Source organism: Thalassophryne amazonica, chromosome 9, assembly GCF_902500255.1.
Source record: "Thalassophryne amazonica chromosome 9, fThaAma1.1, whole genome shotgun sequence".
Classification (NCBI taxonomy): Eukaryota; Metazoa; Chordata; class Actinopteri; order Batrachoidiformes; family Batrachoididae; genus Thalassophryne; species Thalassophryne amazonica.
This window is the reverse complement of record NC_047111.1, coordinates 106,913,683-106,934,797: the sequence shown is the minus strand read 5'-3', so window position 1 is coordinate 106,934,797 and position 21,115 is coordinate 106,913,683.

The following is a 21,115-nucleotide window of genomic DNA, read 5'->3' as shown; positions in this document are numbered from 1 at the left end:
GAATAATTCATGTTGGTCTTTTATGCTGCAATACTGAAAAATTTTAAACCAGTTAAAAATAAAAACAATGCAGTCTTATTACAATCGTCTGACACGTTTCCCATTTATTATCAACATATGTGCTTCTATTTATTTATTTATTTGTTGGGCTTATAGACCAAACTAAACAGAAACAGCCTGGATCTGGATCATGCTAATATTTTACATTGAACTACTACCAGTATTCTTACCAAGTTTCTAAAAGCTATATAAAGTAAACTATGAGGTCATGTTGTGTTGGAGACTGTGTGTGCTGGTTGGACCGTCAGCAGCATTTACTTCACAGATACTCAGGCAATTTTCAGAAAATGTGGTGAAAGTGTTGGACCTGAAGAATAAAAGAATTAAGTCCATTTTTAGGTCTGAGGCGCAAAATTGGACTGGTACAACTAAGTACTGTCACTCAGGTTACTTCCTCAGCCAAGGCTGGCTGCCATTTACAACTGGACAGACTGGAACAATGCAGATGAAGTGTCTTTTCCAAGGACGCAGACGGGTAACGGGACCAGGATTCAAACCCGGGTCAACATATTTGCAGCTCAACTCCTGATCCCAGTGGCAACCTGCTCTATTTTAATGGAGACCAGAAGTCAAAATGACACAATGGCCGCCAATTTTTCCATTGTGCAGAATCCTTTAACACAAAAAAATAGGATCAAGAGACCCTAATTTTGGGTAAATGAGTAATTTTGGCTAAATATGGGAAATGGTCAATGAAAAGCTTTGTGTGGTTTAGAAGCACTGAGTCAAGGAATCTATGTATATAATAAAGGAAAAAAAATGTACTGAGCATTATGCAAAATATACTTTTGGCCCTTTTGGGGGGTCCTTAGAATGGTTCAAGGACATATTGTTCATACCATTAGGCAGCCCCACAAAGTTGTGCAAAATTACTATAAGATCACTTTTTTTATCTTTTGGGGGGCCCTTAGAATAATTCAAGGACAATGATATTGTTCATACCATTAAACAGCCCCCCCAAAGTTGTGCAGTTAGTATAAAAATCACTCTCTTTTTTATCCTTTTGGGGGGCCCTTAGAATGATTCAAGGACAATGATATTGTTCATACCATTAAACAGCCCCCCCAAAGTTGTGCAGTTAGTATAAAAATCACTTTTTTTTATCCTTTTGGGGGGCCCTTAGAATGATTCAAGGACAATGATATTGTTCATACCATTAAACAGCCCCCCCCAAAGTTGTGCAGTTAGTATAAAAATCACTCTCTTTTTTATCCTTTTGGGGGGCCCTTAGAATGATTCAAGGACAATGATATTGTTCATACCATTAAACAGCCCCCCCAAAGTTGTGCAGTTAGTATAAAAATCACTCTTTTTTTTATCCTTTTGGGGGGCCCTTAGAATGATTCAAGGACAATGATATTGTTCATACCATTAGGCAGCCCCCCCAAAGCTGTGCAGTTAGTATAAAAATCACTCTTTTTTATGCTTTTGGGGGGCCCTTAGAATGATTCAAGGACAATGATATTGTTCATACCATTAAACAGCCCCCCCAAAGCTGTGCAAAGTTAGTGATAAAACTCACTCTCTTTTTATCCTTTCGGGGGGGCCCTTAGACTAATTCTCAGGACCAATGATATTGTTTCATACTATTAGGCAAGCCCCCCCAAGTTGTGCCGTTACGTATAAAATCCACTCTTTTTTATGACTTTTGGGGGGCCCTTAGATGATTCAAGGACAATGATATTGTTCATACCATTAGGCCGCCCCCCCAAAGTTAGTGCAAGGTTCGTATAAAAATCACCTTTTTTAATCCTTTTGGGGGGACCCTTTAGGAATGTTCAAGGTCCATTAGTTTTTATGTTTTTGTTGGGGGGGGGGGGGGGGGGGGGTGTATCAGGGAAGCCTCCCGAAGAAAATTATGTAAAATGAGAGAAAATGGTATTGGTCAGTTTTTCCGCAATAAATCAAACAGTGTAAAAAAAAAAGGTTGTTTTTCTTCTTTTTTTTTTGGCCATTCTTGGGGACCAGAGATTTAGTTAGTAAGGCCCAAGGATTATCTGCACCAAATTTCAGAAAAAAAAAAAAAAAAAAAAAAAAAAAAAGTTTTTCAGAGAATTACAGGACAGTGAATCTCTATGAATCCTGGTCCAGAGAACTAAAAATATTGTAGAACCCTAGTATGGATCAAGATCCAGCAATCTTTCAGGATTGAGCTGTCCTGACAATGTAGGTTTGTGGAAAATTCAGAAGTCATTTGCAAGCACTAGACATCAAGACCAATAAACTCAGTGACAACTCTTGGATATTTAAGTAGTGAACAGCAGTCAAACCAGCCCAATTTGTTGCCATACCCAAGCAAGGATAAACAGAAAGCACAGACCCCAAAGCCATTGGTGCCAGTGCTTATACCTGGATTCCATACCGCGAAGAAGATGAGAGTCTACGACTTCCCCTGGACGGGACGCCAGTCCATCGCAATTTGCTTCCCCAGCCACGACTGCTACCCATTTACAGCTGAGCGAACTGGGACAATGCAGATGAAGTGTCTGTCCAAGGACTTGGAGAAGTAGTGAGCCTGGGAATCAAACTCAGGTCAACTCCTTAATGCCAGTGAGTTATTTGCAAGCTGTGAAGGCCATCATCAAAAAAATTTATTATCCACGATGAGTTCACAAATCCACAAACATACCGAGATCTGGCTGATGACAGGACTGAGCCAAGATGACACACAAACAGGTGGACAGACACACAGGGCTGATCTCAAGTGAGGCGGACTGTTTCTTTTCAAGATGAGGCAATTTGGACGATGGTTGTTCAAAGAGTATTCAAATATTATGTAGTAACCGTGTCAAGGGACCAAACGGTGCAAAAAAACTCAGTTGTGTATCACAACTATGAAATCAAGACACCAAAATAGAGGAAAAATGCCAACATCACTGAATTTTATTAATCTTCAGCTCCATGTTCTCTGTGTATTTACCACAACCACTCAATCTGACTTTACAGTTTGTTTCTGAGGGGAGGATTCAAACAGCGTCGAGCAGTGTAAACATACAGCTCAAACTGTGCACACTCTTCAATCTCCTTTGCATATAACACTGATAAATTCCAACATCCACTTCTAAATGAGAATGGGTGTTAAAATACTGAGCCCCCTGGGTTCTTAACACTGTACCAAACCTCATCTATACAACACACACCGTCTCTGAGTATACCAAGCAGGTACCTGATAATGACATTATCAAAGCTCATTTGAATAATTCTTCACAGTAAATTTAACCTCGTGATGATACTAAAGTGGGCTCTTAGTTTCTGTTAACTTCATTTCTAGTGAACTTTTACTCAAATCATCATTAACCAATCTGATGCATATGTGTGGTTGAGGGGAACAAGTCTATGGCTTGATCACAACTCACAGCGTTCAACATTTCAGGAACATATTCAAGATAAAGCGGGAGTCACACAGATAAATTTATGATTTATTCCCAATAGAAGTGTCCCTGCAGTTTTATTGGATCCAAACTGTTTTTATGCACATTTTGTGGCGTATCCAAGATCGGGCCTCACCTTGAACATAGGCTCTATAACACACACACACAACGTGTGACTTCACGTTTCTCAAAAACCTTTCTGGAACCAGGACCCGGTGCTACATCTACATCGTTTCTTTGCTTTAAATCATCTAATAATTGTCTTGTGTCTGCATTTGGTAAAGCTTCTGATCTTAGGTGCACATCTTGTTTCACGTTTCCCCCCTAAAAACCCAAACTCTGAAGTCATGCAGGGATTGCAGCTTGGTTTTGTTCCCCGTTGTCACTGACAGAAACTGCTTTAAACTAGAATTACTTCCCTTTGCTCTAGCTATAAACCTTGAGCTCTAAGATATTTACTATTTCATATATTTTATATACAGCCTTCAAGTGACTGATATAAATCCTGTTTTTTTTTTTAAAATGATATTATTCTAAAAAATAAATAAAGTACCTGTGCAAATATCCACAAATTGAAGTGTTTCACATTTAAGACATTGGCGCCCTCCAGTGCCTAGTTCTGGGTATTACCTCTACAGGTGCACTGGAAGGAGCTGATTCAAGTCAAAGCAAAGTGCATTGTGGTCTATATTACCTAACGCTAATAATACACCACAATGACAAACATCCGGGGAGAGTACGTGGACAGAGGCCTGATGTCCTCGTCGGTGTCCTGAGGAGGAGTCTCCTCGTTGTGACTCATGGAACAGTGCACACCAAACTGGGCTGAAAAGGTGCAATACTGGTGTAAGGATGTGGATGAAAAATGAAGGTGTGAAATAAGAAGTCGACAAAGCTCACTGTGACAACAGAAAAATCCAGAGGAGCAGACAGATGGTGAACATGGGCGGAGTTCAAGATGGAAGGGATCAGGGATGTTTGGAGCCACCAAAGCCACAAATGAAATTAAGAGTGGTCACGGAATATGATCGTAATTAATATCACAATACGTTCATCACTATAAAAAGTGAGGGAGAGTATAAAACTCTGTTTTTCCCCTTTTACATGAAATACGGACTGTATGAAGGAACTGAGGGCTGCCCACCTTGAAAGCTCGTGGTCTAAGAGAAAACAGAACCGTGCTCCCTTCTTTCCAGAGGAAGGTTAAAATCTGCCACCGATGCTAACATTGAAGATTACTGTGAGTGCGAATGTATAAAGTGGAACATCACAGCATCGCTGTTTTTCGCCGTCACTTTCGCCGTTTATCCCTTCAAAATACTATAACAACCAAAAAGAGATCAAACGGCACACAACTGAAGAAAATCCCAAATTTATGCTCAGTTTCCCCCACAGAAGTGAGGTGTATCCTGTAAGAACATTTGTATTAAGCACTGGGAAAGTTTGACAAATTCTGCTTTTCCATCGGGGCGCGGCACGTGGTGGCCTGTCATCATCTGACCTCACAGCAGGTCATACCCACGCCAGCTACCGAGTTCGCCGTTACGATCATGTCACCAATAAAGTGGCAAATTATCGTTGAGTTTTTAAACAAGGCGTAAAAATCAGTGGTGGGCACAGATCCGCTAACCGCTAATTAGCAAAGCTAACTTTTTTGTTAGCGGATTAGCTTTTGCAGCTAACTTTGAAAACCATCAGCAGACCAATGAGCTTCGACTAAACTTAGTTCTGCTTTCAATCCGCTAACAATTTTTATTTTTTTTTTGCTGACATAGTGAGTAATGCTTAACGATCAAATACATCTGTAAAACCTAAACTCTTACATGTTAGTTCCTATCCTGTGTTTTGCAATAATCATGCTGTGTGAAGGTCAGTCCTCCCCAAAAGAAAGGGGCGGACTGGCTGCCAGCTGCTATTGTGTCTGGTAACGTTCAAACCTTCAGAATTAGCGCACTACTTTAAAAGACGTGTCATATTTTCACTTTGTAAAAATGACAGAGTTGCCGTTAATGTCGATAAACTGTCCGGAATTAGTAGTTTTTAAATGAAAAGCTAACCCACTATCTGAGTCGATGCATGTTGAAAGTAAATGATATTTTCTAGCAGCGGGTCGGGTTCATAAAGACAGAAGCTCTGACTTCTTTGTTTTGGTTTGTGATTGTCTCTGAATTTACCCAGCAGCACTTGCAGTGCTTAAACTCGAAACTGGCTTATCAGTATCTGACAGCATGCCGAGTCAATACTAAAAGTTAGCGAGAGCTGTAACTCCCGCCAAAGGCTTTGGCGGTTGATCGGCTTAGGGTAAATGGGCTCTGAATCACCGGGCAAACAGTTAACTGGTTTCACCTCAGTAACTTCCACCAATGTACCTAGAACTATTCTCTTGGGGAGGTAGATATCATTTGTAGGGTTCTGAACAGGGATTTTAACAGTTTTCGTTGACCCACTGGGAACATCCACTAACGCAGGAAATGGCTCTAGTCCCTCAGGACAGTACTCACTACATTGGGTTGAAAAAGCATTGCACCACACCTTCGCCATTCTCTGACTCTACATTTAACCTCATAAATCTGCCCTGCTGGAATAGTTACACCTCTCTTCCCAGTTCTGAGGCTATACTCAGGAGTCATCTCATCAGGGGTCAAAATCTGAACACCAGAAACGAGAGCATCCACTGCACTGTCATTGATACTTAAAGCTTCCTTGAGTAAAGCAGAAATGTCAGTCTCACTTCTGTGTTCTTTGTGTGATTCAATTATCTCAGCTATGACATTACTGCCTAGGAGAGGACAGTTAAGAAAGTTTTGACTGATTAGTAAGGGTACTTGTATGGTGACATGCCCATGACTCTTGCTACAGAGCTGGAGTTCAACATCTGCCCACCCGTCAAAGGGAACATCTGTGCCATTAGCTGCAGTAATCTCCAACTGTCGGTCAGACAGTAGGGATTCAAGCGGATTAATTTGGACATGAGGAAGTGTTTCTTCTAACCAGGCTCTCCCACCATAGTCACTTGAGCCCCTGAGTCAAGTAACATCTGGAAAGGGACTCCATCAACAGCACATGAAACCATACATCGGTTCCCTATCAGTTGCGCTAGACGTTTCTTTGGTTGTGGTTGACATGGTGTATTTACCCTCTTAGGGTTGGCTGTTTTTGAGTGGCTAGCCGGTGCGGGGGCCCACTGGCTATTGTGGTCACTGGCTGCCCCTTTCCAGTGACCTCACCCCGTTTCCCGACATCTTCTTTTGCAGACAACCAATGGCACGATGTCCGGCTTGACCACAAGCAAAACAGTGAGGGCAGTTCACCTTGCTCTGTTGTACACAGTCACTGCACCTGCCCCGGGTCTCAGCTGTTGGTGGAGGATGAGCCACTGGTTTGCAGAGGTTCACAGGTGTCATGTTGTCAAAAGGTTTCACCATCTGGGCCAGATGTTTGGTCAGTGAGGACACCTGTGCAGTCAGTTCTTTAATAGCAGAACGATTAGCCTGTAACTCAGTGTCAACTTTAACCTGCTTAGCTGGGTCACTACTGTCAAGCTGAGCTGTACTTACAGTCACTGGTCGAGTTTTAGCTACGGTACCAAGACGTTTCAGTCTCTCTGCCTCCTCACTAGTAGACTTGGTGATTTGGTCTAAGAGAAAATCATCAGTAACCTGTAACTCTGTAAGAAGGGGTTTGAGATCATATCGAACATGAGTGCTTTTCTCATTTAACCCTTGGTAAAGCGTGTGGAGAAAGGTACCCTGAACAAGCTTTTTGTCATAGCTAAACTCAGCATCAGGCTGTTGTGACTCAAAGAGAACACGCTGTTTCAAACCCATTATCCTGTACAAAACTGCTGTGGGCTCTCTTTGTCTTGCTGTTTAGCATTACTTAACTCTTGAAAGAGTTCTGTACTGTTTTTGTCCCTGATGTGTGCGCGAAGAAACCGCTTAGTTCATTCACAGTTAAGCCACCTTTATGAGTTAACATTTCCCTGAATGCACCAGGTTTTACGATCCTAATCACAGTACGAATTACTTCCGACTCAGTAAAACCTTCTTGTAACCCTTCATCCATTTGTTGGCAAAGGTTACTGTAAGACATATCTGAACCAACATCAGTGATTTGTCCACCATGCAACTTAAACTCTCTGCGTGGGAGCAGAGCTGTAACATCAGTCAACCTCAATACCTGGTCTCCGATACTGGAAGACTGACTCACTCTACCAAGGGAAGCACCAATGACACCTGCTGTGGGTGACTTGACTGATGCTGTGGAGGAGGGATAAGTAGGTGGCACACTGCTGCTCCTTCTTGCAAGTGATGGAAGCGAGTGAGGGTCCCTGTCCCCTTCAGCTGGACACACATTTCGGTCAGGCAGTGAGGGTGGCAGAATGGGAGTGTCACTGTTCAAATTCAATGAAGGGATGGGAATATCTACGGCTGGTGTTGCTGGAGGTTGGTCGGAATGGTTGTAGTCAGGGGGAGGTGGAGTGGAACATCCCTGTAGATTGGTCATCACAGCTCCTGTTGCAGGGGGCATACCCTGACTGGCTTCAACTTCTTCGGTGTCGGTGGTAAGCAGGTCACTCAGCATGTCATCCAGGAGAAGGAGTTGGGCCATGCCTTCATCCTCCAGGGTTTTCAACTTATCACTTCTTAGGTAGTCAACGATCAGGTCATACAGCTCTGGTTCACTCAGGTGGTCCACGCTGCGCACTACACCGCCATCTCAACTGAACTTGCAACTGTCATTAAGTGACTTATACTCAAGCCAGAAAGTCTCTTTTGGATATTGTAGATCAGCATTCGCCGTGGTGTGACAGTGGACATGGTGACACAGGTGGCCTCAGCTCTCTGGATGACGTACTGGAATACAGCCTTCCCTGAAGCTTTGGACAGGAGTTTCACACTGTCTTGGCACTCACTTCACCCAGCTGTGATGCTAGATCATCCCGGACGAGCCCCCAAAATGTAACCGGCGTCAGACCTAGGGGTATCTGGGCCGGCAACATGTGATACACAGGCTAAGGAGCACTGTGGATCTGTGGTGCCCTGGCTCTACGCGCACAATGGATCACTGTGGATCAATGAGGAGAGACAGCAAATTAATATCCTTGTCAAGCCAGCGCCATTTATTTCTGATTCGCGCCAGGTGAGGCCTGAGAAGAAATAGCTCTGTCTGATCCACAGGAGCAAACAAGCGCCATCTACTGATTTGGTGGAGTAGAATCCACGCATCTGTGATGCGTTCAAGTAACTCTGCTAGAGTAGTTCTTTACAGTATTATCTCCCAAAAAAAATAAGAGGGGGGTTTGCTTCATATAAAAACTCTGTCTGTAGCATTTTCAACCTATTACATGCTTACTCCCAACTCATCACATTTTTATGCTTGGTCAGCACTCCTTTCCGTTATGAAGTGATGAATTAGGGACCCCCGTTGTGTCATTTTATGATGGGTGGAGATGTGTTTTTGGACAGCTATGTCATTTCTGTCTGACAACTCACAGAACTATCTGCTTCACTTCTGCAACATTCAGTTAGTGCTTCCTCGTGTGTCACACAGTGACGGTACCTGGAGGTACCAGACTTGTCAAAGATTGATGTTTGGTCAAAATGAGCAGTTTAGGTGTGAGACTGGGCTGTCCTAGTGGGTATTGATTACATAGGTAGTACTACTGCCTACGATGGCCCACACTGCTGGATGGGTCCTCCTTTGACAGTCAATAAGCCATTTAAAATAATTAAATAAAGGCTATTATTATAATATGGCTACAATACTACACGCGCTCTGATTGGCTGACCTCCAGACTGACATTTTCCCATATCAGACCCTTACCATGACAATTGGTCTGTCACATTTGTTACAAACCAGAAAGCTAAAAACACGATTAGAAAAACAAAGTCGGACCTGAAATACTCCATAATATCTAAAAGGCATCGGAAAAAACAGAGATTGAAAGTTTACCAGCTAACCTGACCATCTTTTAAGCAAGTTCTTCATGAAGGTGAAGAAAACAGATATTCTGGAGATACCAATACGTGTATATACACTCAACAAAAATATAAACGCAACACTTTTGGTTTTGCTCCCATTTTATCACCATTTCCCTCAAATATTGTTCACAAACCAGTCTAAATCTGTGATAGTGAGCACTTCTCCTTTGCTGAGATAATCCATCCCACCTCACAGGTGTGCCATATCAAGATGCTGATTAGTGCACAGGTGTGCCTTAGACTGCCCACAATAAAAGGCCACTCTGAAAGGTGCAGTTTTGTTTTATTGGGGGGAATACCAGTCAGTATCTGGTGTGACCACCATTTGCCTCATGCAGTGCAACACATCTCCTTCGCATAGAGTTGATCAGGTTGTCAATTGTGGCCTGTGGAATGTTAGTCCATTCCTCTTCAATGGCTGTGTGAAGTTGCTGGATATTGGCAGGAACTGGTACACGCTGTCGTATACGCCGGTCCAGAGCATCCCAAACATGCTCAATGGGTGACATGTCGGTGAGTATGCCGGCCATGCAAGAACTGGGACATTTTCGGCTTCGAAGAATTGTGTACAGATCCTTGCAACATGGGGCCGTGCATTATCCTGCTGCAACATGAGGTGATGTTCTTGGATGTATGGCACAACAATGGGCCTCAGGATCTCGTCACAGTATCTCTGTGCATTCAAAATGCCATCAATAAAATGCACCTGTGTTCTTTGTCCATAACAGACGCTGCCCATACCATAACCCCACCACCATGGGCCACTCGATCCACAACATTGACATCAGAAACCGCTCGCCCACACGACGCCACACATGCTGTCTGCCATCTGCCCTGGACAGTGTGAACTGGGATTCATCCATGAAGAGAACACCTCTCCAACGTGCCAAACGCCAGCGAATGTGAGCATTTGCCCACTCAAGTCGGTTACGACGATGAACTGGAGTCACGTCGAGACCCCGATGAGGACGACGAGCATGCAGATGAGCTTCCCTGAGACGGTTTCTGACAGTTTGTGCAGAAATTCTTTGGTTATGCAAACCGATTGTTTCAGCAGCTGTCCGAGTGGCTGGTCTCAGACGATCTTGGAGGTGAACATGCTGGATGTGGAGGTCCTGGGCTGGTGTGGTTACACGTGGTCTGCGGTTGTGAGGCTGGTTGGATGTACTGCCAAATTCTCTGAAACGCCTTTGGAGACGGCTTATGGTAGAGAAATGAACATTCAATACACGAGCAACAGCTCTGGTTGACATTCCTGCTGTCAGCATGCCAATTGCACACTCCCTCTAATCTTGCGACATCTGTGGTATTGTGCTGTGTGATAAAACTGCACCTTTCAGAGTGGCCTTTTATTGTGGGCAGTCTAAGGCACACCTGGTGCACTAATCATGGTGTCTAATCAGTATCTTGATATGGCACACCTGTGAGGTGGGATGGTTTATCTCAGCAAAGGAGAAATGCTCACTATCACAGATTTAGACTGGTTTGTGAACAATATTTGAGGGAAATGGTGATATTGTGTATCTTTGAGTTCTTTTCATACAAAAATGGGAGCAAAACCAAAAGTGTTGTGTTTGTTGTGAAAGTGTAGGAACACGGACCCACAACAGGGGGCGCAAATGAACGGACAATGGAGAAGATAAATAACAAGTTTACTATTGTGAAACGAGCACAACCATACAACAATCAACAATTTGGGGATAAGCCGAATTCTGCTGGTGTCGTGTGGGCAGGCTCGAAGGTAGGAGACGTCCGTCCAGGTCGAACCGGAACCATCCAGATTTCCTCTGCCACCGAACCCTGGAAGTACTGGAACCGCCAAGTCCCGAATTCCCAGGTGGCCACTGCCTCCGCTCGTCGGATCCGGTACTGCTGGCAAGAGAGAGCAACAACACACAGGTGTGGATGCGGCTGCACCCAGTAACACGGAGAGGGGAGAAGCTGCCTCCACCTCTCGTCCCAAAAAAGCAGGAAGGTGAGTACTTATCTAGTCACTCGGCCTGCGGTAGTCGCTGTCCTGAAAGGTTTAACAAGTTTATCAATTAACACAGAATATGCTGCAGAGAATGTTACCTCTATCTCAAGGCGATATCTCGGCATCGAGGTGGAGACGCCGTCCTGATGATATACCTCCGTGCTGAGTGGAGTCAGCTGTGTCCAGTAATGGGTGACAGCTGTCACCCCTGGCTGCTCTCATCAGGCGGCCGCGCCCTCTGGTGCCTGGAGCCCGCACTCCAGGCAGGGCGCCCTCTGGTGGTGGTGGGCCAGCAGTACCTCCTCTTCAGCGGCCCACACAACAGGACCCCCCCCCTCAACGGGCCCTCCTGGCGCACGACCGGGCTTGTCCGGATGGCGACGGTAGAAGTCGGCCAGGAGGGCAGGGTCCAGGATGAAGCTCTTCTTCACCCAGGAGCGTTCTTCGGGGCCGTACCCCTCCCAGTCCACCAGGTACTGAAAACCCGGCCCATTCGACGGACATCGAGGAGCCGGCGCACGGTCCAAGCCGGTTCCCCGTCGATGATCCGGGCAGGAGGTGGAGCCGGACCCGGGGTGCAGAGGGGTGAGGTGTGATGGGGTTTTATCCGGGAGACATGAAACACTGGGTGAATCCGCAGCGAGGCCGGAAGCTGAAAGCCTCACTGCGGCGGGATTGATGACCTTTGAGGATCCTGAAGGGACTATGTATCGTTCTTGGAGCTTGGGGGAGTCCACTTGAAGGGGACTGTCCTTGGTGGAACAACCACACTTCCTGCCCAGGATGATACGTGGGGGCCGGGGCCCGCCGCCGGTCTGCATGTTTCTTCGCCCTCGTCCGGGCCTTCAACAAAGCAGAGCGGGCGGCACGCCACACCCGACGGCACTTCCGTAGGTGGGCCTGGACCGAGGGCACACCGACCTCTCCCTCGACCACGGAAACAAGGGGGGCTGATACCCCAAGCATACCTCAAACGGGGAGAGGGCCGTGGCTGATGACACTTGCTGTTGTGGGCGTACTCGATCCAGGCCAGGTGGGTACTCCAGGCCGTCGGGTGCGCGGCTGTCACACAGCGTAGTGTCTGCTCCAATTCTTGGTTGGCCCGCTCTGCTTGCCCGTTGGTCTGGGGGTGGTACCCGGACGAAAGGCTGACCGAGGCCCCCCAGTTCCCGGCAGAAGCTCCTCCAAACGTGTGAGGTAAACTGGGGACCGCGATCGGAGACGATGTCTGATGGTATACCATGCAGACGGACGACGTGGTGGACCAGGAGGTCCGCTGTCTCCTGGGCCGTTGGGAGCTTCGGGAGGGCCATGAAGTGGGCCGCCTTGGAGAAACGGTCCACTATCGTGAAGACGACGGTGTTTCCCTGGGACGGCGGGAGACCTGTGACAAAGTCCAGGCCGATGTGGGACCAGGGGCGATGAGGCACGGGCAGTGGCTGTAGCTGCCCTGAGGTCTTTCTGTGGTCGGCCTTGCCCTGGCGCAGGTGGTACAGGCCTGGACGTAGTCCCGGACGTCGGCCTCCAGGGATGCCCACCAGAAGCGTTGCCGGACGACTGTCACGGTCCTTCGCACCCCAGGGTGACAGGAGAGTTTAGAACCGTGACAGAAGTCCAGGACTGCAGCCCTAGCTTCTGGTGGGACATATAGTCTGTTCTTTGGTCCGTTTCCGGGGTCCGGGTCACGGGTCAGGGCCTCCCGGACGGTCTTCTCCACGTCCCAGGTGAGGGCGGCCACGATAGCGGACTCCGGGATGATGGGATCCGGGGGATCCGACGGTTCCGTTTTGACTTCGTCTTCGTGCACCCGGGACAATGCATCCGATCTTTGATTCTTGGTCCCGGGACGGTAGGTAATCCGGAAGTCAAAACGGCCAAAGAACAGTGACCAGCGGGCTTGCCTGGGGTTCAGCCGCTTGGCGGTCCTGATGTACTCCAGGTTCCGATGGTCAGTGAAAACCGTGAATGGCACGGCTGTTCCCTCCAACAGATGTCTCCACTCTTCGAGGGCCTCTTTCACAGCAAGGAGTTCCCGATTGCCGACGTCATAGTTCCGTTCAGCGGGGGTCACCTGCGGGAAAAATAGGCACACGGGTGAAGGACCTTATCGGTCTTCCCGCTCTGGGAGAGCACCGCTCCTATCCCTGAGTCCGAGGCATCCACTTCAACCACTAACTGGCGGCTAGGATCGGGCTGCACCAGAACTGGTGCAGACGAAAAACGCCGTTTCAACTCCTTGAACGCGGCTTCGCACCGATCCGACCAGGTGAAGGGAACTTTTGGTGAGGTCAGGGCTGTCAGGGGGCTAACTACCTGACTGTAGCCCTTAATGAACCTCCTGTAGAAATTAGCAAAGCCGAGGAACTGTTGCAGCTTCCTACGGCTTGTGGGTTGGGGCCAATCTCTCACCGCCGCAACCTTGGCCGGATCAGGGGCGACGGAGTTGGAGGAGATGATAAACCCCTGAAGGACAAAGAAGTGCGGTGGAATTCACACTTCTCGCCCTTCACAAACAGGCGGTTCTCCAATAACCGCTGCAGGACCTGCCGGACATGCGGACATGAGTCTCAGGATCCGGGGAAAAGATGAGTATACGTCCAGATACACGAAGACGAACCGGTGCAGGAAGTCCCGTAAGACATCGTTTACCAACGCTTGGAAAGTCGCGGGAGCATTAGTGAGACCGAACGGCATGACCAGGTACTCAAAATGGCCTAACGGGGTGTTAAATGCCGTCTTCCATTCGTCTCCCTTCCGGATCCGAACCAAATGATACGCATTCCTAAGATCAAGCTTGGTGAAGATTTTGGCTCCATGCAAGGGGTGAACACTGAATCCAACAAGGGCAACGGGTATCGATTGCGAACCGTGATTTCGTTCAACCCCCTATAATCAATGCATGGACGAAGCCCGCCATCCTTTTTACCCACAAAAAAGAAACCAGCACCCATCGGAGAGGTGGAATTCCGGATCAACCCGGCAGCTAATGAGTCCCGGATGTAGGTCTCCATTGATTCACGCTCCGGCCGTGAGAGGTTGTACAGCCTACTGGACGGGAACTCACTGCCCGGAACCAAATCAATGGCACAATCATACGGGCGGTGGGGAGGAAGCGTGAGAGCCAGATCCTTGCTGAACACGTCAGCGAGGTCATGGTACTCCGCCGGCACCGCCTTCAGATTGGGCGGGACTCGGACCTCCTCCTTAGCTTGGGAGCCGGGAGGAACCGAGGAACCTAGACACTCCCGATGGCAGGTCTCGCTCCACTGAACCACTACCCCGGACGGCCAATCGATCCGGGGATTGTGTTTTAGCATCCAGGGAAAACCCAAAACCACACGGGAGGTGGCCTGAGTCACAAAGAACTCAATCACCTCCCGGTGGTTACCTGACACCACCAGAGTTACTGGAGGTTGTCTTATGCGTGATTGGTGGGAGTAGGGAGCCATCTAGTGCCCGAACCTGCACAGGCGAGGTAAGAGCCACCAGAGGGAACCCTATCTCCCTCGCCCATCTACTGTCTAGCAGATTCCCCTCGGAGCCCGTGTCCACCAGTGCTGGGGCCTTCGGGTTGAATCCTCAAACAGGATCGTGACTGGGAGTCGTGTGGCAATGTGGGTGTGTCCCACGTTGAATGTTTCGGCCCACCCCTAACCCAGTCTCTAGGGGCAGTTGTTTGCCAGATGCTCAATCGAGCCACAAACAAACAAGCTCCGTGGGCCCGCCTCCTTTGTGCTCCAGGTGCCCTAAATGTTGCCCTGCTCGTGTCCATAGCTTCGTCAGCAGGGGGAGCCGTAGGCGCACGGAGCGCAGGAACAGAGGAGCGTGGGGAGGCGGAGCTCGGTCGGAACCGGAAGGGAGAGGGACGACGCGTGCCTGGCCACGCTCTTCGCCTCGTTCCCGACGGCGTTCCTCTAGCCGGTTGTCGAGTCGTATGACTAGATCGATGAGCCCATCTAAATCCCGCGGTTCGTCCTTCGCCACCAGGTGCTCTTTTAGGACCAGTGACAGTCCGTTTACAAAGGCGGCGCGGAGGGCAGTGCTATTCCAGCCGGATCTTGCCGCCGCGATGCGGAAGGCGACTGCATAGGCAGCTGCGCTCCGACGCCCCTGTCTTATTGACAGTAGCGCGGTTGAAGCGGTCTCTCCTCTATTGGGATGATCGAACACCGTTCTGAGCTCCCGCACAAACCCATCGTATGTATGAAGGAGCCGTGAGTTCTGCTCCCAGAGCGCTGTAGCCCAAGCGCGTGCCTCCCCGCGAAGCAGGTTTATTACATAAGCTACTTTGCTAGCGTCAGTCGCGTACATCACGGGACGCTGTGCGAAGACGATGCGAACACTGCATCAAAAAATCCGCGCACGTCTCCACACAGCCTCCGTACGGTTCTGGAGGGCTTATGTATGCTTCTGGGGACGGAGGGAGGGGCCGTGAACGACCAGTGGAACGTCACTATTACGCGCAGGGTCCTCGGGAGGGAGAGCCGCAGCGGCGCCCCGAAGGGCGTGCTTCCACTTGTGCGGCGAGAGCCTCCACCCTGCGGTTTAGGAGAACGTTCTGCTCGGTCATTAAATCCATCCGAGTGGTGAAAGCGGTGAGGATCCGCTGCAACTCACCGATTACCCCTCCCGAAGACGCCGACGCTCCCTGTTCTTCCATTGGCCGTTCAACAGCCGGTTGACGCCCCTCGGGATCCATGATGCTGGCCGAGATATCCTGTTGTGAAAGTGTAGGAACACGGACCCACAACAGGGGGCGCAAATGAACGGACAATGGAGAAGATAAATAAGTTTTAACAAGTGAAACGAGCACAACCAATACAACAATCAACAATTTGGGGATAAGCCGAATTCTGCTGGTGTCGTGTGGGCAGGCTCGAAGGTAGGAGACGTCCGTCCCGGTCGAACCGGAACCATCCAGATTTCCTCTGCCACCGAACCCTGGAAGTACTGGAACCGCCAAGTCCCGAATTCCCAGGTGGCCACTGCCTCCGCTCGTCGGATCCGGTACTGCTGGCAAGAGAGAGCAACAACACACAGGTGTGGATGCGGCTGCACCCAGTAACACGGAGAGGGGAGAAGCTGCCTCCACCTCTCGTCCCAAAAAGCAGGAAGGTGAGTACTTATCTAGTCACTCGGCCTGCGGTAGTCCGCTGTCCTGAAAGGTTTAACAAGTTTATCAATTAACACAGACTATGCTGCAGAGAATGTTACCTCTATCTCAAGGCGATATCTCGGCATCGAGGTGGAGACGCCGTCCTGATGATATACCTCCGTGCTGAGTGGAGTCAGCTGTGTCCAGTAATGGGTGACAGCTGTCACCCTGGCTGCTCTCATCAGGCAGGCAGCGCCCTCTGGTGCCTGGAGCCCGCACTCCAGGCAGGGCGCCCTCTGGTGGTGGTGGGCCAGCAGTACCTCCTCTTCAGCGGCCCACAAAACAGTGTTTATATTTTTGTTGAGTGTATATATATATATATATATATATATATATATATATATATATATAGAGAGGAGAGAGAGAGAGGAGAGAGAGAGAGAGAGAGAGAGAGAGAGAGAGAGAGAGAGAGAGAGAGACGCACACGCTGCATCCGAATTCACAACGTTTCACTTTTTCTACATTTTGTTATATTACAGCCTTTTTCCAAAGTGGATGAAATTCATTTTTCCCATCAAAATTATACACAAAATTCCCCATAATGACAATGTGAAAAAAGGTTTTTGGAGATTTCAGATTTATTAAAAAAAAAAAAACCCTAAGTATTCACAGCCTTTGCCAAGGAACTCAAAATTAAGCTCAGGTGCATCCTTTTTCCACTGATCAACCCTGAGATGTTTCTACAGCTTAATTGTTCACAGATCTAATCTGTGAATAATATTTGAGAGAAATAGATCTTTTGTGTATATAGAAAATGTTTTAGATCTTTGAGTTCAGCACATGAAAAATGGGAGCACGTTTTGCATGTATACGAGGTCTATTAGAAAAGTATCCGACCTTATTATTTTTTCAAAAACTATATGGATTTGAATCACGTGTGATTACATCAGACATGCTTGAACCCTCGTGGGCATGCGAGAGTTTTTTCACGCCTGTCGGTTACGTCATTCGCCTGTGGGCAGTCTTTGAGTGAGGAGTCGCCCACCCTCTCGTCGATTTTTTCATTGTTTAGGAATGGCTCAGAGACTGCTGCTTTGTTTGATCAAAATTTTTTCAAAACTGTAAGGCACAACTGAGTGGACACCATTCGATAAATTCAGCTGGTTTTCGGTAAAAATTTTAACGGCTGATGAGAGATTTTGGTCTGGTAGTGTCGCCGTAAGGACGGCCCACGGCGCCTGACGGCGATCTGCGCCTCGAGGCAGCAGTGTCTCACCGTTTCAAGTTGAAAACTTCCACATTTCAGGCTCTGTTGATCCAGGAAGTCGTCAGAGAACAGAGAACTTTCAGAAGAAGTTGGCATGAGGAGTTTATTCGGACACTCCATTGTTAACGGACATTTTGTAATGAAAGAACGTGCGGGCAGAGTCGCATGTCGGGCCGGACCTGACCGCGGGGGGTCGCGACAGGAAAAACACCTCCGTTGGAAACCTTAATGGACAAGTTGGAACATGCCCAAGCTGTTAAACAATTTCTCAGTTACTCACTTGTTGAAAGCCATCAAAAGCCGCCTGAATTTTACAAATGGTTTTCAACACGGAGGTGTTTTTCCTGTCGCGGCGCACACAGATTCGCCGAGTCATTTCCGTGATGACTCGGCGAATCTGTGTGCGCGCACGTCTTTCATTACAAAATGTCCTTAAACAGTGGAATGTCCGCATAAAGTCCTCATGCCGGCCTCTTCTGAATCTTCTCTGTTCTCTCACAACGTCCTGGGTGAATTAAGCCTTAAATTAGGATGTTGTCAGCTCGAAACAGGCCGACGATGGTGCCTGGAAGCGCTGCGTGACGTCCCGCTCCGTGGGAGGTCCTTACACCGACAGAAACACCCCATAATCTCTCATCAGCCGTTAAACTTTTCACCGAAAACCAGCTAAATTTCTCGAATAGTGTCCACTCGGATATTCCTCACAGGTCCAGAAAAATTTTTGATAAAGCAACGCGCGCCGTCTCGAGCAGCGTGTGAAACAAAGGAATTCAGCCAAGAGGGCGGGACCACATCTCACTCAAGGCCTGCCCACAGGGAAATGACGTCACCGACACGCGTGAAAAAACTCACGCATACGCACGAGGGTTCAAGCATGATTGGTGTAATCGCATGTCATTCAAATCCATATAGTTAAAAAAAAATAAAAAGGTAGGATACTTTTCTGATAGACCTCGTACATATACATATGTATACGTATACCTATGTGTACACACACACACACACACACACACACACACACACACATATATATACATATACGAGGTCTGTCCATAAAGTATAGGTCCTTTTTATTTTTTTCAAAACTATATGGATTTCATTCATATGTTTTTACGTCAGACATGCTTGAACCCTCGTGCGCATGCGTGAGTTTTTCCACGCCTGTCGGTGACGTCATTCGCCTGTGAGCACTCCTTGTGGGAGGAGTCGTCCAGCCCCTCGTCGGAATTCCTTTGTCTGAGAAGTTGCTGAGAGACTGGCGCTTTGTTTGATCAAAAATTTTTCTAAACCTGTGAGACACATCGAAGTGGACACGGTTCAAAAAATTAAGCTGGTTTTCGGTGAAAATTTTAACAGCTGATTTGAGATTTTGAGGTGATACTGTCGCTTTAAGGACTTCCCACGGTGCGAGACGATGTGCAGCGCTCCCAGGCGCCGTTGTCAGCCTGTTTCAAGCTGAAAACCTCCACATTTCAGGCTCTATTGATCCAGGACGTCGTGAGAGAACAGAGAAGTTTCAGAAGAAGTCGGTTTCAGCATTTTATCCGGATATTCCACTGTTAAAGGAGTTTTTTTAATGAAAGACGTGCAGATGGATTGCAGCGTCGGCTTGCAGCCGGCGCGACACTCCGCCACAGGAAAAACACCTCCGTTGGAAGCCTTAAGGACAAGTTGGAACATGTCCAGCTGTTAAACAATTTCTCATATACTCACTCCACTGAAAGCCATCAAAAGCTGCGTGGATTTTACAAATGGTTATCAACACGGAGGTGTTTTTCCTGTGCCGCCGCACCGCGCCGGCTGCGTCCCGAAGCGCGGACCCGTCCGCACGTCTTTCATTAAAAAAATCTCCTTTAACAGTGGAATATCCAGATAAAATGCTGAAACCGACTTCTTCTGAAACTTCTCTGTTCTCTCACGACGTCCTGGATCAATAGAGCCTGAAATGTGGAGGTTTTAAGCTTGAAACAGGCTGACGACGGCGCCTGGGAGCGCTGCACATCGTCTCACACCGTGGGAAGTCCTTAAAGCGACAGTATCACCTCAAAATCTCTCATCAGCCGTTAAAATTTTCACCGAAAACCAGCTTAATTTTTCGAACCGTGTCCACTTCGATGTGTTTCACAGGTTTAGAAAAACTTTTGATCAAACAAAGCGCCAGTCTCTCAGCAACTTCTCAGACAAAGGAATTCTGACGAGGGGCTGGACGACTCCTCCCACAAGGAGTGCTCACAGGCGAATGACGTCACTGACAGGCGTGGAAAAACTTACGCATGCGCACAAGGGTTCAAGCATGTCTGACGTAAAAACATATGAATGAAATCCATATAGTTTTTGAAAAAAATAAAAAGGACCTATACTTTATGGACAACACCCTCGAATATATATATATATATATATATATATAGGGAGAGAGAGAGAGTTGTAAATCACCATCATCCTGATACCAGCTGCAAACCTGCATCTTGAGCTACTCACAAATAAGCCTGTAACTTCCCTTGGCTCAAATCTTCTGAACAAACCTACCGTAGCAGCTGTGACGCATAAGCATTGGTAAAATAGTGCTAGACATTTGAGAGAATCCAGTATCAAAGAAGGGAGCTAATGAACCTGATGTCATTACCGCTCATCTTATTCCTCTTATTTCATCAGAAGCTCAATGAAAGATCAAATATCCCATAAATGCCACATCAGTTAGAAAAGAATGAGAGTTGTGGCTGTCAGTGAGGGTCAACATGATGCAACCGAATACAAAACCTTAAAAAAACAAAAATTCCGAACATAGTTTATGGTGAAATTTTGTCAAAGAAGTACCGCATCGCTGGGTATTCAACAGGATTTGCAAGATACTACAGTGCATCTTGTAAAGATAGGGCTCTTCTTAAAAAACAAGAATTTCATGTGAGTTTTTGTCACTTCCTAAATGACTTGGTGTGAGCTTTCCTGACAAGATATTGTTGGCGTGCACCCATGCCTTCCAGTGGAAAAGTGATCTATCCTGCTCCAGGGTCCCATATGAATCACATGAGGGAGCAGGAATATAAATTTCATCTTTACAGTCAAGTGGAAGTGGAGGGACCAGCAGTTTGATGATGTAATGACTGCCTGCAGAGTCTTGCTGTGGCTGCTGGGCCAGTGCAGAACTAATCATCCTACATCTAGGCCCCCCCCCCCCGTCTTGAGGTTGTATGGCAGGTGGTCTTAAACGCAGGGTGTGGCAAAGTGCATAATGCCATCTAGAGGCTGTGTATTCTGAACGCAAACCAGAGCGCACCCACCTACAAATGCATACACACATAAGGCCATTTTAAAGTCACCTGCATGTCTTTGTAAGTGAGAGGACCCAGGCAGCACGGGGAGAAC